Below are 26,787 nucleotides of genomic sequence, written 5' to 3'. Positions count from 1 at the left end.
ACATAGGAGCAGTATTATAGTAGTTATATTCTTGTACATAGGGGCAGTATTATAGTAGTTATATTCTTGTACATAGGAGAAGTATTATAGTAGTTATATTCTTGTACATAGGGGCAGTATTATAGTAGTTATATTCTTGTACATAGGGGCAGTATTATAGTAGTTATATTCTTGTACATAGGAGCAGTATTATAGTAGTTATATTCTTGTACATAGGGGCAGTATTATACTAGTTATATTCTTGTACATAGGAGCAGTATTATAGTAGTTATATTCTTGTACATAGGAGCAGTATTATAGTAGTTATATTCTTGTACATAGGGGCAGTATTATAGTAGTTATATTCTTGTACATAGGGGCAGTATTATAGTAGTTATATTCTTGTACATAGGAGCAGTATTATAGTAGTTATATTCTTGTACATAGGGGCAGTATTATAGTAGTTATATTCTTGTACATAGGAGCAGTATTATAGTAGTTATATTCTTGTACATAGGGGCAGTATTATAGTAGTTATATTATTGTACATAGGGGCAGTATTATAGTAGTAATATTCTTGTACATAGGGGCAGTATTATAGTAGTTATATTCTTGTACATAGGGGCAGTATTATAGTATTTATATTCTTGTGCATAGGGGCAGTATTATAGTAGCTATATTCTTGTACATAGATAGCAGTATTCTAGTAGTTATATTCTTGTACATAGGAGCAGTATTATACTAGTTATATTCTTGCACATAGGGGCAGTATTATAGTAGTTATATTCTTGTACATAGGAGCAGTATTATAGTAGTTATATTCTTGTACATAGGTGCAGTATTATAGTAGTTATAATCTTGTACATAGGAGCAGTATTATAGTAGTTATATTCTTGTACATAGGAGCGGTATTATAGTAGTTATATTTTTGTACATAGGGGCAGTATTATAGTAGTTATATTCTTGTACATAGGAGCAGTATTATAGTAGTTATATTCTTGTACACAGGAGCAGTATTATAGTAGTTATATTCCTGTACATAGGGGCAGTATTATAGTAGTTATATTCTTGTACATAGGGGGCAGTATTATAGTAGTTATATTCCTGTACATAGGGGCAGTATTATAGTAGTTATATTCTTGTACATAGGAGCAGTATTATAGTAGTTATATTCTTGTACATAGGGGCAGTATTATAGTAGTTATATTCTTGTACATAGGAGCAGTATTATAGTAGTTATATTCTTGTACACAGGAGCAGTATTATAGTAGTTATATTCCTGTACATAGGAGCAGTATTATAGTAGTTATATTCTTGTACATGGGGGCAGTATTATAGTAGTTATATTCCTGTACATAGGAGCAGTATTATAGTAGTCATATTCTTGTACATAGGGGCAGTATTATAGTAGTTATATTCTTGTACATAGGAGCAGTATTATAGTAGTTATATTCTTGTACATAGGAGCAGTATTATAGTAGTTATATTCTTGTACATGGGGGCAGTATTATAGTAGTTATATTCTTGTACATAGGGGCCGTATTATAGTGGTTATATTCTTGTACATAGGGGCAGTATTATAGTAGTTATATTCTTGTACATAGGAGCAGTATTATAGTAGTTATATTCTTGTACATAGGGGCAGTATTATAGTAGTTATATTCTTGTACATAGGGAGCAGTATTATAGTAGTTATATTCTTGTACATAGGGGCAGTATTATAGTAGTTATATTCTTGTACATAGGAGCAGTATTATAGTAGTTATATTCTTGTACATAGGAGCAGTATTATAGTAGTTATATTCTTGTACATAGGAGCAGAATTATAGTAGTTATATTCTTGTACATAGGGAGCAGTATTATAGTAGTTATATTCTTGTACATAGGGGCAGTATTATAGTAGTTAAATTCTTGTACATAGGAGCAGTATTATAGTAGTTATATTCTTGTACATAGGGGCAGTATTATAGTAGTTATATTCTTGTACATAGGAGCAGTATTATAGTAGTTATATTCTTGTACATAGGAGCAGTATTATAGTAGTTATATTCTTGTACATAGGGAGCAGTATTATAGTAGTTATATTCTTGTACATAGGAGCAGTATTATAGTAGTTATATTCTTGTACATAGGGGCAGTATTATAGTAGTTATATTCTTGTATATAGGAGCAGTATTATAGTAGTTATATTCTTGTGCAGAGGAGCAGTATTATAGTAGTTATATTCTTGTACATAGGAGTAGTATTATAGTAGTTATATTCTTGTACATAGGAGCAGTATTATAGTAGCTATATTCTTATACATAGGAGCAGTATTATAGTAGTTATATTCCTGTACATAGGGGCATTATTATAGTAGTTATATTCTTGTACATAGGAGCAGTATTATAGTAGTTATATTCTTGTACATAGGAGCAGTATTATAGTAGTTATATTCCTGTACATAGGGGCATTATTATAGTAGTTATATTCTTGTACATAGGAGCAGTATTATAGTAGTTATATTCTTGTACATAGGAGCAGTATTATAGTAGTTATATTCTTGTACATAGGAGCAGTATTATAGTAGTTATATTCTTGTACTTAGGAGCAGTATTATAGTAGTTATATTCTTGTACATAGGAGCAGTATTATAGTAGTTATATTCTTGTACATAGGGGCATTATTATAGTAGTTATATTCTTGTACATAGGGGGCAGTATTATAGTAGTTATATTCTTGTACATAGGAGCAGTATTATAGTAGTTATATTCTTGTACATAGGAGCAGTATTATAGTAATTATATTCTTGTACATAGGAGCAGTATTATAGTATATTCTTGTACATAGGGGCATTATTATAGTAGTTATATTCTTGTACATAGGGGCATTATTATAGTAGTTATATTCTTGTACATAGGGGCAGTATTATAGTAGTTATATTCTTGTACATAGGAGCAGTACTGTAGTAGTTATATTCTTGCACATAGGAGCAGTATTATAGTAGTTATATTCTTGTACATAGGGGCAGTATTATAGTAGTTATATTCTTGTACATAGGAGAAGTATTATAGTAGTTATATTCTTGTACATAGGGGCAGTATTATAGTAGTTATATTCTTGTACATAGGGGCAGTATTATAGTAGTTATATTCTTGTACATAGGAGAAGTATTATAGTAGTTATATTCTTGTACATAGGGGCAGTATTATAGTAGTTATATTCTTGTACATAGGGGCAGTATTATAGTAGTTATATTCTTGTACATAGGAGCAGTATTATAGTAGTTATATTCTTGTACATAGGGGCAGTATTATACTAGTTATATTCTTGTACATAGGAGCAGTATTATAGTAGTTATATTCTTGTACATAGGAGCAGTATTATAGTAGTTATATTCTTGTACATAGGGGCAGTATTATAGTAGTTATATTCTTGTACATAGGGGCAGTATTATAGTAGTTATATTCTTGTACATAGGAGCAGTATTATAGTAGTTATATTCTTGTACATAGGGGCAGTATTATAGTAGTTATATTCTTGTACATAGGAGCAGTATTATAGTAGTTATATTCTTGTACATAGGGGCAGTATTATAGTAGTTATATTATTGTACATAGGGGCAGTATTATAGTAGTTATATTCTTGTACATAGGGGCAGTATTATAGTAGTTATATTCTTGTACATAGGGGCAGTATTATAGTATTTATATTCTTGTGCATAGGGGCAGTATTATAGTAGCTATATTCTTGTACATAGATAGCAGTATTCTAGTAGTTATATTCTTGTACATAGGAGCAGTATTATACTAGTTATATTCTTGCACATAGGGGCAGTATTATAGTAGTTATATTCTTGTACATAGGAGCAGTATTATAGTAGATATATTCTTGTACATAGGTGCAGTATTATAGTAGTTATAATCTTGTACATAGGAGCAGTATTATAGTAGTTATATTCTTGTACATAGGAGCGGTATTATAGTAGTTATATTCTTGTACATAGGAGCGGTATTATAGCAGTTATATTCTTGTACATAGGAGCAGTATTATAGTAGTTATATTCTTGTACATAGGAGCGGTATTATAGTAGTTATATTTTTGTACATAGGGGCAGTATTATAGTAGTTATATTCTTGTACATAGGAGCAGTATTATAGTAGTTATATTCTTGTACATAGGAACAGTATTATAGTAGTTATATTCTTGTACATAGGAGCAGTATTATAGTAGTTATATTCTTGTACATAGGGGCAGTATTATAGTAGTTATATTCTTGTACATAGGGGCAGTATTATAGTAGTTATATTCTTGTACATAGGAGCAGTATTATAGTAGTTATATTCTTGTACATAGGGGCAGTATTATAGTAGTTATATTCTTGTACATAGGAGCAGTATTATAGTAGTTATATTCTTGTACATAGGGGCAGTATTATAGTAGTTATATTATTGTACATAGGGGCAGTATTATAGTAGTTATATTCTTGTACATAGGGGCAGTATTATAGTAGTTATATTCTTGTACATAGGGGCAGTATTATAGTATTTATATTCTTGTGCATAGGGGCAGTATTATAGTAGCTATATTCTTGTACATAGATAGCAGTATTCTAGTAGTTATATTCTTGTACATAGGAGCAGTATTATACTAGTTATATTCTTGCACATAGGGGCAGTATTATAGTAGTTATATTCTTGTACATAGGAGCAGTATTATAGTAGATATATTCTTGTACATAGGTGCAGTATTATAGTAGTTATAATCTTGTACATAGGAGCAGTATTATAGTAGTTATATTCTTGTACATAGGAGCGGTATTATAGTAGTTATATTCTTGTACATAGGAGCGGTATTATAGCAGTTATATTCTTGTACATAGGAGCAGTATTATAGTAGTTATATTCTTGTACATAGGAGCGGTATTATAGTAGTTATATTTTTGTACATAGGGGCAGTATTATAGTAGTTATATTCTTGTACATAGGAGCAGTATTATAGTAGTTATATTCTTGTACATAGGAACAGTATTATAGTAGTTATATTCTTGTATATAGGGGCAGTATTAAAGTAGTTATATTCTTGTACATAGGGGCAGTATTATAGTAGTTATATTCTTGTACATAGGAGCAGCATTATAGTAGTTATATTCTTGTACATAGGGGCAGTATAATAGTAGTTATATTCTTGTACATAGGGGCAGTATTATTGTAGTTATATTCTTGTACATAGGGGCAGTATTATAGTAGTTATATTCTTGTACATAGGGGCAGTATTATAGTAGTTATATTCTTGTACATAGAAGCAGTATTATAGTAGTTATATTCTTGTACATAGGAGCAGTATTATAGTAGTTATATTCTTGTACATAGGAGCAGTATTATAGTAGTTATATTCTTGTACATAGGAGCAGTATTATAGCAGTTATATTCTTGTACATAGGAGCAGTATTATAGTAGTTATATTCTTGTACATAGGAGCGGTATTATAGTAGTTATATTCTTGTACATAGGAACAGTATTATAGTAGTTATATTCTTGTATATAGGGGCAGTATTATAGTAGTTATATTCTTGTACATAGGGGCAGTATTATAGTAGTTATATTCTTGTACATAGGAGCAGTATTATAGTAGTTATATTCTTGTACATAGGGGCAGTATAATAGTAGTTATATTCTTGTACATAGGGGCAGTATTATAGTAGTTATATTCTTGTACATAGGAGCAGTATTATAGTAGTTATATTCTTGTACATAGGGGCAGTATAATAGTAGTTATATTCTTGTACATAGGGGCAGTATTATAGTAGTTATATTCTTGTACATAGGGGCAGTATTATAGTAGTTATATTCTTGTACATAGGGGCAGTATTATAGTAGTTATATTCTTGTACATAGGGACAGTATTATAGTAGTTATATTCTTGTACATAGGGGCAGTATTATAGTAGTTATATTCGTGTACATAGAAGCAGTATTATAGTAGTTATATTCTTGCATGTACATAAGGGCAGTATTACAGTAGTTATATTCTTATATATAGGGGCAGTGTTATATTAGTTATATTCTTGTACATAGGAGCAGTATTATAGTAGATATACTCTTGTACATAGGAGCAGTATTATAGTAGTTATATTCTTGTACATAGGGGCAGTATTATAATAGTTATATTCCTGTACATAGCAGTATTATAGTAGTTATATTCTTGTACATAGGAGCAGTATTATAGCAGTTATATTCTTGTACATAGGGGCAGTATTATAGTAGTTATATTCTTGTACATAGGAGCAGTATTATAGTAGTTATATTCTTGTACATAGGGGCAGTATTACAGTAGTTATATTCTTGTATATAGGAGCAGTATTATAGTAGTTATATTCTTGTACATAGGAGCAGTATTATAGTAGTTATATTCTTGTACATAGGGGCAGTATTACAGTAGTTATATTCTTGTACATAGGAGCAGTATTATAACAGTTATATTCTTGTACATAGGGGCAGTATTATAGTAGTTATATTCTTGTACATAGAGGCAGTATTATAGCAGTTATATTCTTGTACATAGGGGCAGTATTATAGTAGTTATATTCTTGTACATAGGAGCAGTATTATAGTAGTTATATTCTTGTACATAGGGGCAGTATTACAGTAGTTATATTGTTGTATATAGGAGCAGTATTATATTAGTTATATTCTTGTGCATAGGAGCAGTATTATAGTAGTTATATTCTTGTACATAGGGGCAGTATTATAGTAGTTATATTCTTGTACATAGGGGCAGTATTATAGTAGTTATATTCCTGTACATAGCAGTATTATAGTAGTTATATTCTTGTACATAGGAGCAGTATTATAGCAGTTATATTCTTGTACATAGGGAGCAGTATTATAGTAGTTATATTCTTGTACATAGGCGCACTATTATAGTAGTTATATTCTTGTACATAGGGGCAGTATTATAGTAGTTATATTCTTGTACATAGGGAGCAGTATTATAGTAGTTATATTCTTGTACATAGGGGCAGTATTATAGTAGTTATATTCTTGTACATAGGAGCAGTATTATAGTAGTTATATTCTTGTACATAGGAGCAGTATTATAGTAGTTATACTCTTGTACATAGGGGGCAGTATTATAGTAGTTATATTCTTGTACATAGGGGCAGTATTATAGTAGCTATATTCCTGTACATAGGGGGCAGTATTATAGTAGTTATATTCTTGTACATAGGGGCAGTATTATAGTAGTTATATTCTTGTACATAGGAGCAGTATTATAGTAGTTATATTCTTGTACATAGGGGCAGTATTACAGTAGTTATATTCTTGTATATAGGAGCAGTATTATATTAGTTATATTCTTGTGCATAGGAGCAGTATTATAGTAGTTATATTCTTGTACATAAGGGCAGTATTACAGTAGTTATATTCTTATATATAGGGGCAGTGTTATATTAGTTATATTCTTGTACATAGGAGCAGTATTATAGTAGTTATATTCTTGTACATAGGGGCAGTATTATAGTAGTTATATTCTTGTACATAGGGGCAGTATTATAGTAGTTATATTCCTGTACATAGCAGTATTATAGTAGTTATATTCTTGTACATAGGAGCAGTATTATAGCAGTTATATTCTTGTACATAGGGGCAGTATTATAGTAGTTATATTCTTGTACATAGGGGCAGTATTATAGTATTTATATTCTTGTGCATAGGGGCAGTATTATAGTAGCTATATTCTTGTACATAGATAGCAGTATTCTAGTAGTTATATTCTTGTACATAGGAGCAGTATTATACTAGTTATATTCTTGCACATAGGGGCAGTATTATAGTAGTTATATTCTTGTACATAGGAGCAGTATTATAGTAGATATATTCTTGTACATAGGTGCAGTATTATAGTAGTTATAATCTTGTACATAGGAGCAGTATTATAGTAGTTATATTCTTGTACATAGGAGCGGTATTATAGTAGTTATATTCTTGTACATAGGAGCGGTATTATAGCAGTTATATTCTTGTACATAGGAGCAGTATTATAGTAGTTATATTCTTGTACATAGGAGCGGTATTATAGTAGTTATATTTTTGTACATAGGGGCAGTATTATAGTAGTTATATTCTTGTACATAGGAGCAGTATTATAGTAGTTATATTCTTGTACATAGGAACAGTATTATAGTAGTTATATTCTTGTATATAGGGGCAGTATTAAAGTAGTTATATTCTTGTACATAGGGGCAGTATTATAGTAGTTATATTCTTGTACATAGGAGCAGCATTATAGTAGTTATATTCTTGTACATAGGGGCAGTATAATAGTAGTTATATTCTTGTACATAGGGGCAGTATTATTGTAGTTATATTCTTGTACATAGGGGCAGTATTATAGTAGTTATATTCTTGTACATAGGGGCAGTATTATAGTAGTTATATTCTTGTACATAGAAGCAGTATTATAGTAGTTATATTCTTGTACATAGGAGCAGTATTATAGTAGTTATATTCTTGTACATAGGAGCAGTATTATAGTAGTTATATTCTTGTACATAGGAGCGGTATTATAGCAGTTATATTCTTGTACATAGGAGCAGTATTATAGTAGTTATATTCTTGTACATAGGAGCGGTATTATAGTAGTTATATTCTTGTACATAGGAACAGTATTATAGTAGTTATATTCTTGTATATAGGGGCAGTATTATAGTAGTTATATTCTTGTACATAGGGGCAGTATTATAGTAGTTATATTCTTGTACATAGGAGCAGTATTATAGTAGTTATATTCTTGTACATAGGGGCAGTATAATAGTAGTTATATTCTTGTACATAGGGGCAGTATTATAGTAGTTATATTCTTGTACATAGGAGCAGTATTATAGTAGTTATATTCTTGTACATAGGGGCAGTATAATAGTAGTTATATTCTTGTACATAGGGGCAGTATTATAGTAGTTATATTCTTGTACATAGGGGCAGTATTATAGTAGTTATATTCTTGTACATAGGGGCAGTATTATAGTAGTTATATTCTTGTACATAGGGACAGTATTATAGTAGTTATATTCTTGTACATAGGGGCAGTATTATAGTAGTTATATTCGTGTACATAGAAGCAGTATTATAGTAGTTATATTCTTGCATGTACATAAGGGCAGTATTACAGTAGTTATATTCTTATATATAGGGGCAGTGTTATATTAGTTATATTCTTGTACATAGGAGCAGTATTATAGTAGATATACTCTTGTACATAGGAGCAGTATTATAGTAGTTATATTCTTGTACATAGGGGCAGTATTATAATAGTTATATTCCTGTACATAGCAGTATTATAGTAGTTATATTCTTGTACATAGGAGCAGTATTATAGCAGTTATATTCTTGTACATAGGGGCAGTATTATAGTAGTTATATTCTTGTACATAGGAGCAGTATTATAGTAGTTATATTCTTGTACATAGGGGCAGTATTACAGTAGTTATATTCTTGTATATAGGAGCAGTATTATAGTAGTTATATTCTTGTACATAGGAGCAGTATTATAGTAGTTATATTCTTGTACATAGGGGCAGTATTACAGTAGTTATATTCTTGTACATAGGAGCAGTATTATAACAGTTATATTCTTGTACATAGGGGCAGTATTATAGTAGTTATATTCTTGTACATAGAGGCAGTATTATAGCAGTTATATTCTTGTACATAGGGGCAGTATTATAGTAGTTATATTCTTGTACATAGGAGCAGTATTATAGTAGTTATATTCTTGTACATAGGGGCAGTATTACAGTAGTTATATTGTTGTATATAGGAGCAGTATTATATTAGTTATATTCTTGTGCATAGGAGCAGTATTATAGTAGTTATATTCTTGTACATAGGGGCAGTATTATAGTAGTTATATTCTTGTACATAGGGGCAGTATTATAGTAGTTATATTCCTGTACATAGCAGTATTATAGTAGTTATATTCTTGTACATAGGAGCAGTATTATAGCAGTTATATTCTTGTACATAGGGAGCAGTATTATAGTAGTTATATTCTTGTACATAGGCGCACTATTATAGTAGTTATATTCTTGTACATAGGGGCAGTATTATAGTAGTTATATTCTTGTACATAGGGAGCAGTATTATAGTAGTTATATTCTTGTACATAGGGGCAGTATTATAGTAGTTATATTCTTGTACATAGGAGCAGTATTATAGTAGTTATATTCTTGTACATAGGAGCAGTATTATAGTAGTTATACTCTTGTACATAGGGGGCAGTATTATAGTAGTTATATTCTTGTACATAGGGGCAGTATTATAGTAGCTATATTCCTGTACATAGGGGGCAGTATTATAGTAGTTATATTCTTGTACATAGGGGCAGTATTATAGTAGTTATATTCTTGTACATAGGAGCAGTATTATAGTAGTTATATTCTTGTACATAGGGGCAGTATTACAGTAGTTATATTCTTGTATATAGGAGCAGTATTATATTAGTTATATTCTTGTGCATAGGAGCAGTATTATAGTAGTTATATTCTTGTACATAAGGGCAGTATTACAGTAGTTATATTCTTATATATAGGGGCAGTGTTATATTAGTTATATTCTTGTATATAGGAGCAGTATTATAGTAGTTATATTCTTGTACATAGGGGCAGTATTATAGTAGTTATATTCTTGTACATAGGGGCAGTATTATAGTAGTTATATTCCTGTACATAGCAGTATTATAGTAGTTATATTCTTGTACATAGGAGCAGTATTATAGCAGTTATATTCTTGTATATATAGGGCGGTATTATAGTAGTTATATTCTTGTACATAGGGAGCAGTATTATAGTAGTTATATTCTTGTACATAGGGAGCAGTATTATAGTAGTTATATTCCTGTACATAGCAGTATTATAGTAGTTATATTCTTGTACATAGGGGGCAGTATTATAGTAGTTATATTCTTGTATACAGGAGCAGTATTATAGTAGTTATATTCTTGTACATAGGGGCACTATTATAGTAGTTATATTCTTGTACATAGGAGCAGTATTATAGTAGTTATATTCTTGTACATAGGGGCAGTATTATAGTAGTTATATTCTTGTACATAGGAGTAGTATTATAGTAGTTATATTCTTGTACATAGGGGCACTATTATAGTAGTTATATTCTTGTACATAGGAGCAGTATTATAGTAGTTATATTCTTGTACATAGGCGCACTATTATAGTAGTTATATTCTTGTACATAGGGGCAGTATTATAGTAGTTATATTCTTGTACATAGGGAGCAGTATTATAGTAGTTATATTCTTGTACATAGGGGCAGTATTATAGTAGTTATATTCTTGTACATAGGAGCAGTATTATAGTAGTTATACTCTTGTACATAGGGGGCAGTATTATAGTAGTTATATTCTTGCACATAGGGGCAGTATTATAGTAGTTATATTCTTGTACATAGGAGCAGTATTATAGTAGATATATTCTTGTACATAGGTGCAGTATTATAGTAGTTATAATCTTGTACATAGGAGCAGTATTATAGTAGTTATATTCTTGTACATAGGAGCGGTATTATAGTAGTTATATTCTTGTACATAGGAGCGGTATTATAGCAGTTATATTCTTGTACATAGGAGCAGTATTATAGTAGTTATATTCTTGTACATAGGAGCGGTATTATAGTAGTTATATTTTTGTACATAGGGGCAGTATTATAGTAGTTATATTCTTGTACATAGGAGCAGTATTATAGTAGTTATATTCTTGTACATAGGAACAGTATTATAGTAGTTATATTCTTGTATATAGGGGCAGTATTAAAGTAGTTATATTCTTGTACATAGGGGCAGTATTATAGTAGTTATATTCTTGTACATAGGAGCAGCATTATAGTAGTTATATTCTTGTACATAGGGGCAGTATAATAGTAGTTATATTCTTGTACATAGGGGCAGTATTATTGTAGTTATATTCTTGTACATAGGGGCAGTATTATAGTAGTTATATTCTTGTACATAGGGGCAGTATTATAGTAGTTATATTCTTGTACATAGAAGCAGTATTATAGTAGTTATATTCTTGTACATAGGAGCAGTATTATAGTAGTTATATTCTTGTACATAGGAGCAGTATTATAGTAGTTATATTCTTGTACATAGGAGCGGTATTATAGCAGTTATATTCTTGTACATAGGAGCAGTATTATAGTAGTTATATTCTTGTACATAGGAGCGGTATTATAGTAGTTATATTCTTGTACATAGGAACAGTATTATAGTAGTTATATTCTTGTATATAGGGGCAGTATTATAGTAGTTATATTCTTGTACATAGGGGCAGTATTATAGTAGTTATATTCTTGTACATAGGAGCAGTATTATAGTAGTTATATTCTTGTACATAGGGGCAGTATAATAGTAGTTATATTCTTGTACATAGGGGCAGTATTATAGTAGTTATATTCTTGTACATAGGAGCAGTATTATAGTAGTTATATTCTTGTACATAGGGGCAGTATAATAGTAGTTATATTCTTGTACATAGGGGCAGTATTATAGTAGTTATATTCTTGTACATAGGGGCAGTATTATAGTAGTTATATTCTTGTACATAGGGGCAGTATTATAGTAGTTATATTCTTGTACATAGGGACAGTATTATAGTAGTTATATTCTTGTACATAGGGGCAGTATTATAGTAGTTATATTCGTGTACATAGAAGCAGTATTATAGTAGTTATATTCTTGCATGTACATAAGGGCAGTATTACAGTAGTTATATTCTTATATATAGGGGCAGTGTTATATTAGTTATATTCTTGTACATAGGAGCAGTATTATAGTAGATATACTCTTGTACATAGGAGCAGTATTATAGTAGTTATATTCTTGTACATAGGGGCAGTATTATAATAGTTATATTCCTGTACATAGCAGTATTATAGTAGTTATATTCTTGTACATAGGAGCAGTATTATAGCAGTTATATTCTTGTACATAGGGGCAGTATTATAGTAGTTATATTCTTGTACATAGGAGCAGTATTATAGTAGTTATATTCTTGTACATAGGGGCAGTATTACAGTAGTTATATTCTTGTATATAGGAGCAGTATTATAGTAGTTATATTCTTGTACATAGGAGCAGTATTATAGTAGTTATATTCTTGTACATAGGGGCAGTATTACAGTAGTTATATTCTTGTACATAGGAGCAGTATTATAACAGTTATATTCTTGTACATAGGGGCAGTATTATAGTAGTTATATTCTTGTACATAGAGGCAGTATTATAGCAGTTATATTCTTGTACATAGGGGCAGTATTATAGTAGTTATATTCTTGTACATAGGAGCAGTATTATAGTAGTTATATTCTTGTACATAGGGGCAGTATTACAGTAGTTATATTGTTGTATATAGGAGCAGTATTATATTAGTTATATTCTTGTGCATAGGAGCAGTATTATAGTAGTTATATTCTTGTACATAGGGGCAGTATTATAGTAGTTATATTCTTGTACATAGGGGCAGTATTATAGTAGTTATATTCCTGTACATAGCAGTATTATAGTAGTTATATTCTTGTACATAGGAGCAGTATTATAGCAGTTATATTCTTGTACATAGGGAGCAGTATTATAGTAGTTATATTCTTGTACATAGGCGCACTATTATAGTAGTTATATTCTTGTACATAGGGGCAGTATTATAGTAGTTATATTCTTGTACATAGGGAGCAGTATTATAGTAGTTATATTCTTGTACATAGGGGCAGTATTATAGTAGTTATATTCTTGTACATAGGAGCAGTATTATAGTAGTTATATTCTTGTACATAGGAGCAGTATTATAGTAGTTATACTCTTGTACATAGGGGGCAGTATTATAGTAGTTATATTCTTGTACATAGGGGCAGTATTATAGTAGCTATATTCCTGTACATAGGGGGCAGTATTATAGTAGTTATATTCTTGTACATAGGGGCAGTATTATAGTAGTTATATTCTTGTACATAGGAGCAGTATTATAGTAGTTATATTCTTGTACATAGGGGCAGTATTACAGTAGTTATATTCTTGTATATAGGAGCAGTATTATATTAGTTATATTCTTGTGCATAGGAGCAGTATTATAGTAGTTATATTCTTGTACATAAGGGCAGTATTACAGTAGTTATATTCTTATATATAGGGGCAGTGTTATATTAGTTATATTCTTGTACATAGGAGCAGTATTATAGTAGTTATATTCTTGTACATAGGGGCAGTATTATAGTAGTTATATTCTTGTACATAGGGGCAGTATTATAGTAGTTATATTCCTGTACATAGCAGTATTATAGTAGTTATATTCTTGTACATAGGAGCAGTATTATAGCAGTTATATTCTTGTACATAGGGAGCAGTATTATAGTAGTTATATTCCTGTACATAGCAGTATTATAGTAGTTATATTCTTGTATATATAGGGCGGTATTATAGTAGTTATATTCTTGTACATAGGGAGCAGTATTATAGTAGTTATATTCTTGTACATAGGGAGCAGTATTATAGTAGTTATATTCCTGTACATAGCAGTATTATAGTAGTTATATTCTTGTACATAGGGGGCAGTATTATAGTAGTTATATTCTTGTATACAGGAGCAGTATTATAGTAGTTATATTCTTGTACATAGGGGCACTATTATAGTAGTTATATTCTTGTACATAGGAGCAGTATTATAGTAGTTATATTCTTGTACATAGGGGCAGTATTATAGTAGTTATATTCTTGTACATAGGAGTAGTATTATAGTAGTTATATTCTTGTACATAGGGGCACTATTATAGTAGTTATATTCTTGTACATAGGAGCAGTATTATAGTAGTTATATTCTTGTACATAGGCGCACTATTATAGTAGTTATATTCTTGTACATAGGGGCAGTATTATAGTAGTTATATTCTTGTACATAGGGAGCAGTATTATAGTAGTTATATTCTTGTACATAGGGGCAGTATTATAGTAGTTATATTCTTGTACATAGGAGCAGTATTATAGTAGTTATACTCTTGTACATAGGGGGCAGTATTATAGTAGTTATATTCTTGTACATAGGGGCAGTATTATAGTAGCTATATTCCTGTACATAGGGGGCAGTATTATAGTAGTTATATTCTTGTACATAGGGGCAGTATTATAGTAGTTATATTCTTGTACATAGGAGCAGTATTATAGTAGTTATATTCTTGTACATAGGAGCAGTATTATAGTAGTTATATTCTTGTACATAGGGGCAGTATTATAGTAGTTATATTCTTGTACATAGGACCAGTATTATAGTAGTTATATTCTTGTACATAGGGGCAGTATTATAGCAGTTATATTCTTGTACATAGGGGCAGTATTATAGTAGTTATATTCTTGTACATAGGAGCAGTATTATAGTAGTTATATTCTTGTACATAGGGGCAGTATTACAGTAGTTATATTCTTGTATATAGGAGCAGTATTATATTAGTTATATTCTTGTGCATAGGAGCAGTATTATAGTAGTTATATTCTTGTACATAAGGGCAGTATTACAGTAGTTATATTCTTATATATAGGGGCAGTGTTATATTAGTTATATTCTTGTACATAGGAGCAGTATTATAGTAGTTATATTCTTGTACATAGGGGCAGTATTATAGTAGTTATATTCTTGTACATAGGGGCAGTATTAACGCAGTGTGAACACGGTGTATACTTTTACTAGGGCGCTTTAAACGGGGAGCCGGTGTCCAGTCACTGTATGGCCATATTATATGTGCACTGTGTGGCACTATTAGATTACCGTGTATGGCGCTAGTATCCCTGAACTCTGCAGTGTACCTGAAGACACAAGGAGCCCCTGGGAGCAGAGCTGTGCTCCGCGTTGCACCCGGGGTACCACACACATTATTACGTAGACATGGCAGAAGATCGGGGTCCGCGATCGCTCTCAGATCCCCCCGCGCCACTTCTCTCGGATTACGAGGGAGCATGCCAGGATAGTAAACTGCAGCCGCAGCTCCGGCACGAGACCTCCCGGACCCCCACACGTTGCTATAGACAGAAGAACTTGTTATCCTTGGTTCCTGGGGTCTGGTTGTGTTCTCGATGAACAACATCCCCCACAATGTCCCCCTCTCCCTCCGGACCTCAATACCAGCTAAATATAGAGCGCGTTACTATATATAGAGCAACAGGAAGCCGCCATACTCATCCCCTGACCAGAGGCAGAGAGCAGAGGACGGGACAGAGAGCAGAGGACGGGGCAGAGAGCAGAGGACGGGGCAGAGAGTAGAGGACGGGGCAGAGAGCAGAGGATGGGACAGAGAGCAGAGGACGGGACAGAGAGCAGAGGATGGGACAGAGAGCAGAGGACGGGACAGAGAGCAGAGGACGGGGCAGAGGACGGGACAGAGAGCAGAGGACGGGACAGAGAGCAGAGGACGGGGCAGAGAGCAGAGGACGGGGCAGAGAGCAGAGGACGGGGCAGAGAGCAGAGGACGGGGCAGAGAGCAGAGGACGGGACAGAGAGCAGAGGACGGGACAGAGAGCAGAGGATGGGACAAAGAGCAGAGGACGGGACAGAGAGCAGAGGACGGGGCAGAGGACGGGACAGAGAGCAGAGGACGGGACAGAGAGCAGAGGACGGGGCAGAGAGCAGAGGACGGGGCAGAGAGCAGAGGATGGGACAGAGAGCAGAGGACGGGACAGAGAGCAGAGGACGGGACAGAGAGCAGAGGATGGGACAGAGAGCAGAGGACGGGGCAGAGGACGGGACAGAGAGCAGAGGACGGGACAGAGAGCAGAGGACGGGACAGAGAGCAGAGGACGGGGCAGAGAGCAGAGGACGGGGCAGAGAGCTGAGGACGGGACAGAGAGCAGAGGACAGGGCAGAGGACGGGACAGACAGAGGACGGGGCAGAGAGCAGAGGACGGGACAGAGAGCTGAGGACGGGGCAGAGAGCAGAGGATGGGGCAGAGAGCAGAGGACGGGGCAGAGAGCAGAGGACGGGGCAGAGAGCAGAGGACGGGGCAGAGAGCAGAGGACGGGGCAGAGGACGGGGCAGAGAGCAGAGGACGGGGCAGAGGACGGGGCAGAGAGCAGAGGACGGGACAGAGAGCAGAGGACGGGGCAGAGGACGGGGCAGAGAGCAGAGGACGGGGCAGAGAGCAGAGGACGGGACAGAGAGCAGAGGATGGGACAGAGAGCAGAGGACGGGACAGAGAGCAGAGGACGGGGCAGAGAGCAGAGGACGGGGCAGAGAGCAGAGGACGGGGCAGAGAGCAGAGGACGGGGCAGAGAGCAGAGGACGGGGCAGAGGACGGGACAGAGAGCAGAGGACGGGGCAGAGAGCAGAGGACGGGACAGAGAGCAGAGGACGGGACAGAGAGCAGAGGACGGGACAGAGAGCAGAGGACGGGACAGAGAGCAGAGGACGGGGCAGAGAGCAGAGGACGGGGCAGAGAGCAGAGGACGGGGCAGAGAGCTGAGGACGGGACAGAGAGCAGAGGACAGGGCAGAGGACGGGACAGACAGAGGACGGGGCAGAGAGCAGAGGACGGGACAGAGAGCAGAGGACAGGGCAGAGAGCAGAGGACGGGACGGAGAGCAGAGGAAGGGACGGAGAGCAGAGGACGGGACAGAGAGCTGAGGACGGGGCAGAGAGCAGAGGACGGGGCAGAGAGCAGAGGACGGGGCAGAGAGCAGAGGACGGGGCAGAGGACGGGGCAGAGAGCAGAGGACGGGGCAGAGGACGGGGCAGAGAGCAGAGGACGGGACAGAGAGCAGAGGACGGGGCAGAGGACGGGGCAGAGAGCAGAGGACGGGGCAGAGAGCAGAGGACGGGACAGAGAGCAGAGGATGGGACAGAGAGCAGAGGACGGGACAGAGAGCAGAGGACGGGACAGAGAGCAGAGGACGGGACAGAGAGCAGAGGACGGGACAGAGAGCAGAGGACGGGACAGAGAGAGGACGGGGCAGAGGACGGGGCAGAGAGCAGAGGACGGGGCAGAGAGCTGAGGACGGGACAGAGAGCAGAGGACAGGGCAGAGGACGGGACAGAGACAGAGGACGGGGCAGAGAGCAGAGGACGGGACAGAGAGCAGAGGACGGGACAGAGAGCAGAGGACGGGACAGAGAGCAGAGGACGGGACAGAGAGCAGAGGACGGGACAGAGAGCAGAGGACGGGACAGAGAGCAGAGGACGGGGCAGAGAGCAGAGGACGGGACAGAGAGCAGAGGACGGGACAGAGAGCAGAGGATGGGCAGGGACGGGGCAGAGGACGGGACAGAGAGCAGAGGATGGGCAGGGACGGGGCAGAGGACGGGACAGAGAGCAGAGGACGGGCGGGGACGGGGCATGGAACACCTCTGTATTACAGGCAGGGGCCCCCACCCACCTCTGTATTACAGGAAGGGGCCCCCACCCACCTCTGTATTACAGGCAGGAGCCCCCACCCACCTCTGTATTATAGATAGGAGCCCCCACCCACCTCTGTATTACAGGCAGGGGCCCCCACCCACCTCTGTATTACAAGCAGGAGCCCCCACCCACCTCTGTATTACAGGCAGGAGACCCCACCCACCCCTGTATTACAGGCAGGAGCCCCCACCCACCTCTGTATTACAGGCAGGAGCCCCCACCCACCCCTGTATTACAGGCAGGAGCCCCCACCCACCTCTGTATTACAGGCAGGAGCCCCCACCCACCTCTGTATTACAGGCAGGAGCCCCCACCCACCCCTGTATTACAGGCAGGAGCCCCCACCCACCTCTGTATTACAGGCAGGAGCCCCCACCCACCCCTGTATTACAGGCAGGAGCCCCCACCCACTTCTGTATTACAGGCAGGAGCCCCCACCCACCCCTGTATAACAGGCAGGAGCCCCCACCCACCTCTGTATAACAGGCAGGAGCCCCCACCCACCCCTGTATAACAGGCAGGAGCCCCCACCCACCCCTGTATTACAGGCAGGAGCCCCCACCCACTTCTGTATTACAGGCAGGAGCCCCCACCCACCCCTGTATAACAGGCAGGAGCCCCCACCCACCCCTGTATAACAGGCAGGAGCCCCCACCCACCCCTGTATAACAGGCAGGAGCCCCCACCCACCTCTGTATTACAGGCAGGAGCCCCCACCCACCTCTGTATTACAGGCAGGAGCCCCCACCCACCTCTGTATTACAGGCAGGAGCCCCCACCCACCTCTGTATTACAGGCAGGAGCCCCCTTAGGAGGAGAACAGGGACGACTAGAAGGTTAGAGAACAGTTGATGAGCGGACATGTCTCGGATACATGCACACACTGACTACAGATACACACGGGTTATATCACGGTACCTGCTCTCTATGTGGAAAGTGTCAGAGTCTTCGGACCCCCGGACCCTCTCAGCATCCAGGCAGGAGAGACTGGAGCTGCGGGACAAGACAATGCAACATTCAGGCGAGGTCATCAATGGCCGCATTGTAGCAGAGCCGGAGCATTGTGTCAGCGGAGGACAGAGGAGCGGACCCCCAGCCCCGTACCTGACACCAGACATGCCGGGGGGAGGAACACGACAGCAGAAATGAGTACACCCCGTCACCAATATCTCACCCAACACTACAAGTTTACACTCTCTGACAAGTCTTGTTTTAAAGAATATTTTCCCCCATAACAGGAGAGTGAGGATGTAAGATAACTACACAAGCTCCAGAGGGCGACATATTACATCTGTGCCAGGTAGCCCCCCGACAGGCGGCTCCTGCGCCCCCGATAACTCCCGCGCCCCCCCCCCCCGACACCGGCAGCCCCCGCGCCCCCCCCCGACCCCCCCCCCAACACCGGCAACTCCTGTGACCCCCAACACCAGCAGCTCATGTATAGTTTTGGGCACAAAATACTATATCTCCTAAATCAACGATTAAATCATCCTATCAAAAAAGCTCGGAGAACTTCTTAATAAAACCAACAATTCTTCATTAACCCCACTAATGAATAACACACAGATTGTAAGTAGTCCGTGATTGGACAATACCTGATACCCTCCAGTAAGAAGTGGTACAACTATCAGACAGCTCCTTAATAATACATGATTATTATAAGCTCCTGGAGAACGGCAGTCACATCTCCACTAGTCACACACAGTCACTACAGAAATGTTATATACAGAGGGGGTTTCATATTCTTTTATTATTACACTGCCCTCTAGTGGGATGGAAAGACCCATATATCCTCCTGCAATCATTCCTATAGATCCTTATACGCCTTTTTGCAGATTTTGCCAAGCACCATCCAATACCCTTATATATCTCCTTTACATTTATATCTTAATCCCTGCAAAAATGCATAAACAAAGAGGAAAGCTTTCTAAAGGGCAAAGTGCAATATAGTAGTATTATATTGGTGCACGGCAATCCCCATAGGAATAGATGCATCTAACCCTTAGGGTACCGTCACACATTGAAATTTTCATCGCTGCGACGGCACGATTCGTGACGTCGCAGCGTCGTATAATCATCGCTCCAGCGTCGTAGACTGCGGTCACACGTTGCAATCACGGCGCTGGAGCGATGCCGAAGTCCCCAGGTAACCAGGGTAAACATCGGGTAACTAAGCGCAGGGCCGCGCTTAGTAACCCGATGTTTACCCTGGTTACCAGCGTAAATGTAAAAAAACAAACAGTACATACTCACCCGTCGGTGTCCTTCAGGTCCCTGGCCGTCTGCTTCCTGCTCTGAGTGCAGCCGTACAGTGAGAGCAGATCGCAGCACCGCTGCGCTCTGCTCTCACTTTCCGGCCGGCACTCAGAGCAGGAAGCAGACGGCAAGGGACCTGAAGGACACCGACGGGTGAGTATGTACGGTTTGGTTTTTTTACGTTTACGCTGGTAACCACGGTAAACATCGGGTTACTAAGCGCGGCCCTGCGCTTAGTTACCCGATGTTTACCCTGGTTACAAGCGAAGACATCGCTGGATCGCTGTCACACACAACGATCCAGCGATGTCAGCGGGTGATCAAGCGACGAAAGAAAGTTCCAAACGATCTGCTACGACGTACGATTCTCAGCAGGGTGTCTGATCGCAGTAGCGTGTCAGACACAGCGATATCGTAACGATATCGCTAGAACGTCACGAATCGTAACGTCGTAGCGATGGAAATTTCAATGTGTGACAGTACCCTTAGGGTGACACCACCGAGTCAGACTGAAGGGCCACGTGTGGAGCCTCCTAACCCACGGTTCACGTTCTTGCTTCTTCCGAAGGGTTTTCCAAATGACTTCTGGGTTTTCATTGGCTGTAAGCCATAATCATCAACATTAACACAAATCAACACATGAAATAGATCACTCTGTGTAATAACTCTAAAGAATATAGGAGATTCACTTTTTGTATTGAAGAACTGAAATAAATTAAATTTTTGAAGATATCCTAATTTAGTGAGAAGCACTTGTATCACCCAGCTCAGAGTATGTACATGTATGATCAGTCACCGGCCAGGATCTGTATATGTACATGTATAATCAGTCACCGGCCAGGATCTGTGTATGTACATGTATGACCAGTCACCGGCCAGAATCTGTATATGTACATGTATGATCAGTCACCGGCCAGGATCTATGTATGTACATGTATGATCAGTCACCGGCCAGGATCTGTATATGTACATGTATGATCAGTCACCAGCCAGGATCTATGTATGTACATGTATGATCAGTCACCGGCCAGGATCTGTATATGTACATGTATGATCAGTCACCGGCCAGGATCTGTGTATGTACATGTATGATCAGTCACTGGCCAGGATCTGTGTATGTACATGTATGATCAGTCACCGGCCAGGATCTGTATATGTACATGTATGATCAGTCACCGGCCAGGATCTGTATATGTACATGTATGATCAGTCACTGGCCAGGATCTGTGTATGTACATGTATGATCAGTCACTGGCCAGGATCTGTGTATGTACATGTATGATCAGTCACCGGCCAGGATCTGGATATGTACATGTATGATCAGTCACCGGCCAGGATCTGTATATGTACATGTATGATCAGTCACCAGCCAGGATCTGTATATGTACATGTATGATCAGTCACCGGCCAGGATCTATGTATGTACATGTATGATCAGTCATTGGCCAGGATCTGTGTATGTACATGTATGATCAGTCACCGGCCAGGATCTGTATATGTACATGTATGATCAGTCACCGGCCAGGATCTATGTATGTACATGTATGATCAGTCATTGACCAGGATCTATGTATGTACATGTATGATCAGTCGCCAGGCAGGATCTGTGTATGTACATGTATGATCAGTCACCGGCCAGGATCTATGTATGTACATGTATGATCCGTCACCGGCCAGGATCTGTATATGTACATGTATGATCAGTCACCGGCCAGGATCTATGTATGTACATGTATGATCAGTCACCGGCCAGGATCTGTATATGTACATGTATGATCAGTCACCGGCCAGGATCTATGTATGTACATGTATGATCAGTCATTGGCCAGGATCTGTGTATGTACATGTATGATCAGTCACTGGCCAGGATCTGTGTATGTACATGTATGATCAGTCACTGGCCAGGATCTGTGTATGTACATGTATGATCAGTCACTGGCCAGGATCTGTGTATGTACATGTATGATCAGTCATTGGCCAGGATCTATGTATGTACATGTATGATCAGTCACCGGCCAGGATCTGTGTATGTACATGTATGATCAGTCACCGGGCAGGATGTTTATGTACATGTATGATCAGTCACCGGCCAGGATCTATGTATGTACATGTATGATCAGTCACCGGTCAGGATCTGTATATGTACATGTATGATCAGTCACCTGCCAGGATCTGTGTATGTACATGTATGATCAGTCGCCAGGCAGGATCTGTGTATGTACATGTATGATCAGTCACCGGTCAGGATCTGTGTATGCACATGTATGATCAGTCACCAGGCAGGATCTGTGTATGTACATGTATGATCAGTCGCCAGGCAGGATCTGTATATGTACATGTATGATCAGTCACCGGCCAGGATCTGTGTATGTACATGTATGATCAGTCACTGGCCAGGATCTGTGTATGTATATGTATAATCAGTCACCGGGCAGGATCTGTGTATGTACATGTATAATCAGTCACCAGGCAGGATCTGTATATGTACATGTATGATCAGTCACCAGCCAGGATCCGTGTATGTACTGTACATGTATGATCAGTCACCGGCCAGGATCCGTGTATGTACTGTACATGTATAATCAGTCACCGGGCAGGATCTGTGTATGTACATGTATGATCAGTCACCGGCCAGGATCTGTGTATGTACATGTATGATCAGTCACTGGCCAGGATCTGTGTATGTACATGTATGATCAGTCACTGGCCAGGATCTGTGTATGTACATGTATGATCAGTCACCGGCCAGGATCTGTTTATGTACATGTATGATCAGTCACCGGCCAGGATCTGTGTATGTACATGCATGATCAGTCACCAGCCAGGATCTGTGTATGTACATGTATGATCAGTCACCAGGCAGGATCTGTGTATGTACATGTATGATCAGTCACCGGCCAGGATCTGTGTATGTACATGTATGATCAGGCACCAGCCAGGATCTGTGTATGTACATGTATGATCAGTCACCAGCCAGGATCTGTGTATGTACATGTATGATCAGTCACCAGGCAGGATCTGTGTATTGCGAGATAGCGCTTATTGCCTGTGTTGGGGGGGGGACCCGCGCTTAGTAACGGATTTCATTCGCACAGGCACGATTTTCTCCATTAAACGGTCCATGTGGTTTATTTACGTCACACACAGTTCATAGTACACGGCGTCCTTCATTTCACAGACACTACACCAGCCAGTCCTCTGACCAGTTCCGGCAGTTGTCCGTGCACCGTATCAGTGTCTCTACTCACATAGCATTAAACAACATTAAGTTGCAGTCTCTAAAAACGCCGGACCTCACTTCGTCCAGTTACCGTGGGAGACCACACAGTTCATAAACATCTATTGAACATTATAGGCACTAACAGTCTGTTCCACTGACAGATACTCGTCTGCCCATAACCCCCTTTTTCTGGACTTACCTTACAGGAGCTCCTGCTCCACACGCTGACTCCTCAGTCCTCTCTTCCAGGTAAGCTACCTAACTGGGATCACTGTCCCGGATCAAGCCTTGCTCACCAGGCCAACCGACAGTTCCAGACCCACAGAAGGAAGGTAGCTTCCCCAACACAGTAGCCATCATAGGCCCTTGCAGGACCATGGCCTCTCCCCATGCTCTTCAGGAATACAGTCCTACTCCCAGGACCTTCCAACACAGAGGCTATATAGCTCCACGGCCTCTCAGTGTGCAATTCAGGACACCCGTCCTTCTCCCAAGACCACCCAACACACAGGTCATGAGGTTCGCGGCCTCTCTGTGTGCTATTCAGGGATCCGGTCCACATGCAGGACCTCCAAACACATAGGCCTCCAGGTCCATGGCCTCTCCATGTACTTTTCAGGAATCCAGCCCTACTCCCAGGACATTCCAACACACAGGCCATCCAGGACCTCACACTCTGACCATGTGACCAGACCTCCGTCACATTATATCACTGTACCAACCCCATAGGTGAGAGGTGTGTGGTTAGTCAGACCCGCCCAGATCTCCGACTAACCCTGCAAGCCTCCCTTTACAACTACACAAATACTTGTGGGACTACAGGTCCCAAAACAACATTACAGGCTTACAGCACAGAGGATCTCCTCTGCAACACATACCAGCCATTCACAATGATGCCAGTCACCGTCTCATTATCACAGCTACACCTGCGATTGCCACGCACTCCCATGGCCTCAATACGCCTCCGTGGGTATTCTAATAACATACAGCGCCCCCTAGCTGTAACAGGGGTCACTGCATCACAGTATGCACATGTATGATCAGTCACTGGCCAGGATCTGAAGATGCCCAGGTTATACCAGCTGTACATATATAGTTATATACAGGAGATGCCCAGGTTATACCGGCTGTACATATATAATTATATACAGGAGATGCCAAGGTTATACCGGCTGTACATATATAATTATATACAGGAGATACCCAGGTTATACTGGCTGTACATATATAATTATATACAGGAGATGACTAGGTTATACCGGCTGTACATATATAATTATATACAGGAGATGACCAGGTTATACCGGCTGTACATATATAATTATATACAGGAGATGAGCAGGTTATACCGGCTGTACATATATAATTATATACAGGAGATGAGCAGGTTATACCGGCTGTACATATATAATTATATACAGGAGATGCCCGGGTTATACCGGCTGTACATATATAATTATATACAGGAGATGCCCAGCTTATACCGGCTGTACATATATAATTATATACAGGAGATACCCAGGTTATACCAGCTGTACATATATAATTATATACAGGAGATGCCCAGGTTATACCGGCTGTACATATATAATTATATACAGGAGATGAGCAGGTTATACCGGCTGTACATATATAATTATATACAGGAGATACCCAGGTTATACCGGCTGTACATATATAATTATATACAGGAGATGACCAGGTTATACCGGCTGTACATATATAATTATATACAGGAGATGCCCAGGTTATACCGGCTGTACATATATAATTATATACAGGAGATACCCAGGTTATACCGGCTGTACATATATAATTATATACAGGAGATGCCCAGGTTATACCGGCTGTACATATATAATTATATACAGGAGATGCCCAGCTTATACTGGCTGTACATATATAATTATATACAGGAGATACCCAGGTTATACTGGCTGTACATATATAATTATATACAGGAGATGACTAGGTTATACCGGCTGTACGTATATAATTATATACAGGAGATGACCAGGTTATACCGGCTGTACATATATAATTATATACAGGAGATGAGCAGGTTATACTGGCTGTACATATATAATTATATACAGGAGATGACTAGGTTATACCGGCTGTACATATATAATTATATACAGGAGATGACTAGGTTATACCGGCTGTACATATATAATTATATACAGGAGATGACCAGGTTATACCGGCTGTACATATATAATTATATACAGGAGATGAGCAGGTTATACCGGCTGTACATATATAATTATATACAGGAGATGAGCAGGTTATACCGGCTGTACATATATAATTATATACAGGAGATACCCAGGTTATACCGGCTGTACATATATAATTATATACAGGAGATGACCAGGTTATACCGGCTGTACATATATAATTATATACAGGAGATGAGCAGGTTATACCGGCTGTACATATATAATTATATACAGGAGATACCCAGGTTATACCGGCTGTACGTATATAATTATATACAGGAGATGACCAGGTTATACCGGCTGTACATATATAATTATATACAGGAGATGAGCAGGTTATACCGGCTGTACATATATAATTATATACAGGAGATGAGCAGGTTATACCGGCTGTACATATATAATTATATACAGGAGATGAGCAGGTTATACCGGCTGTACATATATAATTATATACAGGAGATGAGCAGGTTATACCGGCTGTACATATATAATTATATACAGGAGATGAGCAGGTTATACCGGCTGTACATATATAATTATATACAGGAGATGACCAGGTTATACCAGCATGCTCAATATCACTGCAGTACTTAGGTTATAGCAGCTATGATGTGACTGGACCCTCTCCGCCTGTGTAATGTGCCCACGCACTATGTTGTTCTCCATGATTCTTGTGACTCTCGGGT

At 38.7% G+C, this 26,787-nt stretch overlaps 1 protein-coding gene across 5 annotated transcripts in view; it reads right to left on the bottom strand.

Moving 5' to 3' along the window:
• The window catches only part of GJC2 (gap junction protein gamma 2), a 189,702-nt gene that overhangs the window by 63,435 nt on the left and 99,480 nt on the right, over positions 1-26,787 (bottom strand). For 4 of the 5 annotated variants that reach the window (XM_077267777.1, XM_077267778.1, XM_077267776.1 and 1 more), the window contains exon 2: positions 19,319-19,393. The gene's annotated coding sequence lies outside the window, so the exon portion shown is untranslated. Of the gene's footprint in view, positions 1-19,318; positions 19,394-21,139; positions 21,257-26,787 lie in introns of all 5 variants that reach the window. The other variant, XM_077267780.1, reaches the window with a different exon arrangement.

This window comes from Ranitomeya variabilis, chromosome 6, assembly GCF_051348905.1.
Source record: "Ranitomeya variabilis isolate aRanVar5 chromosome 6, aRanVar5.hap1, whole genome shotgun sequence".
Lineage (NCBI taxonomy): Eukaryota > Metazoa > Chordata > Amphibia > Anura > Dendrobatidae > Ranitomeya > Ranitomeya variabilis.
Note: the sequence above shows the minus strand (reverse complement) of the source record. Positions and strands in the feature narration are given on the sequence as shown.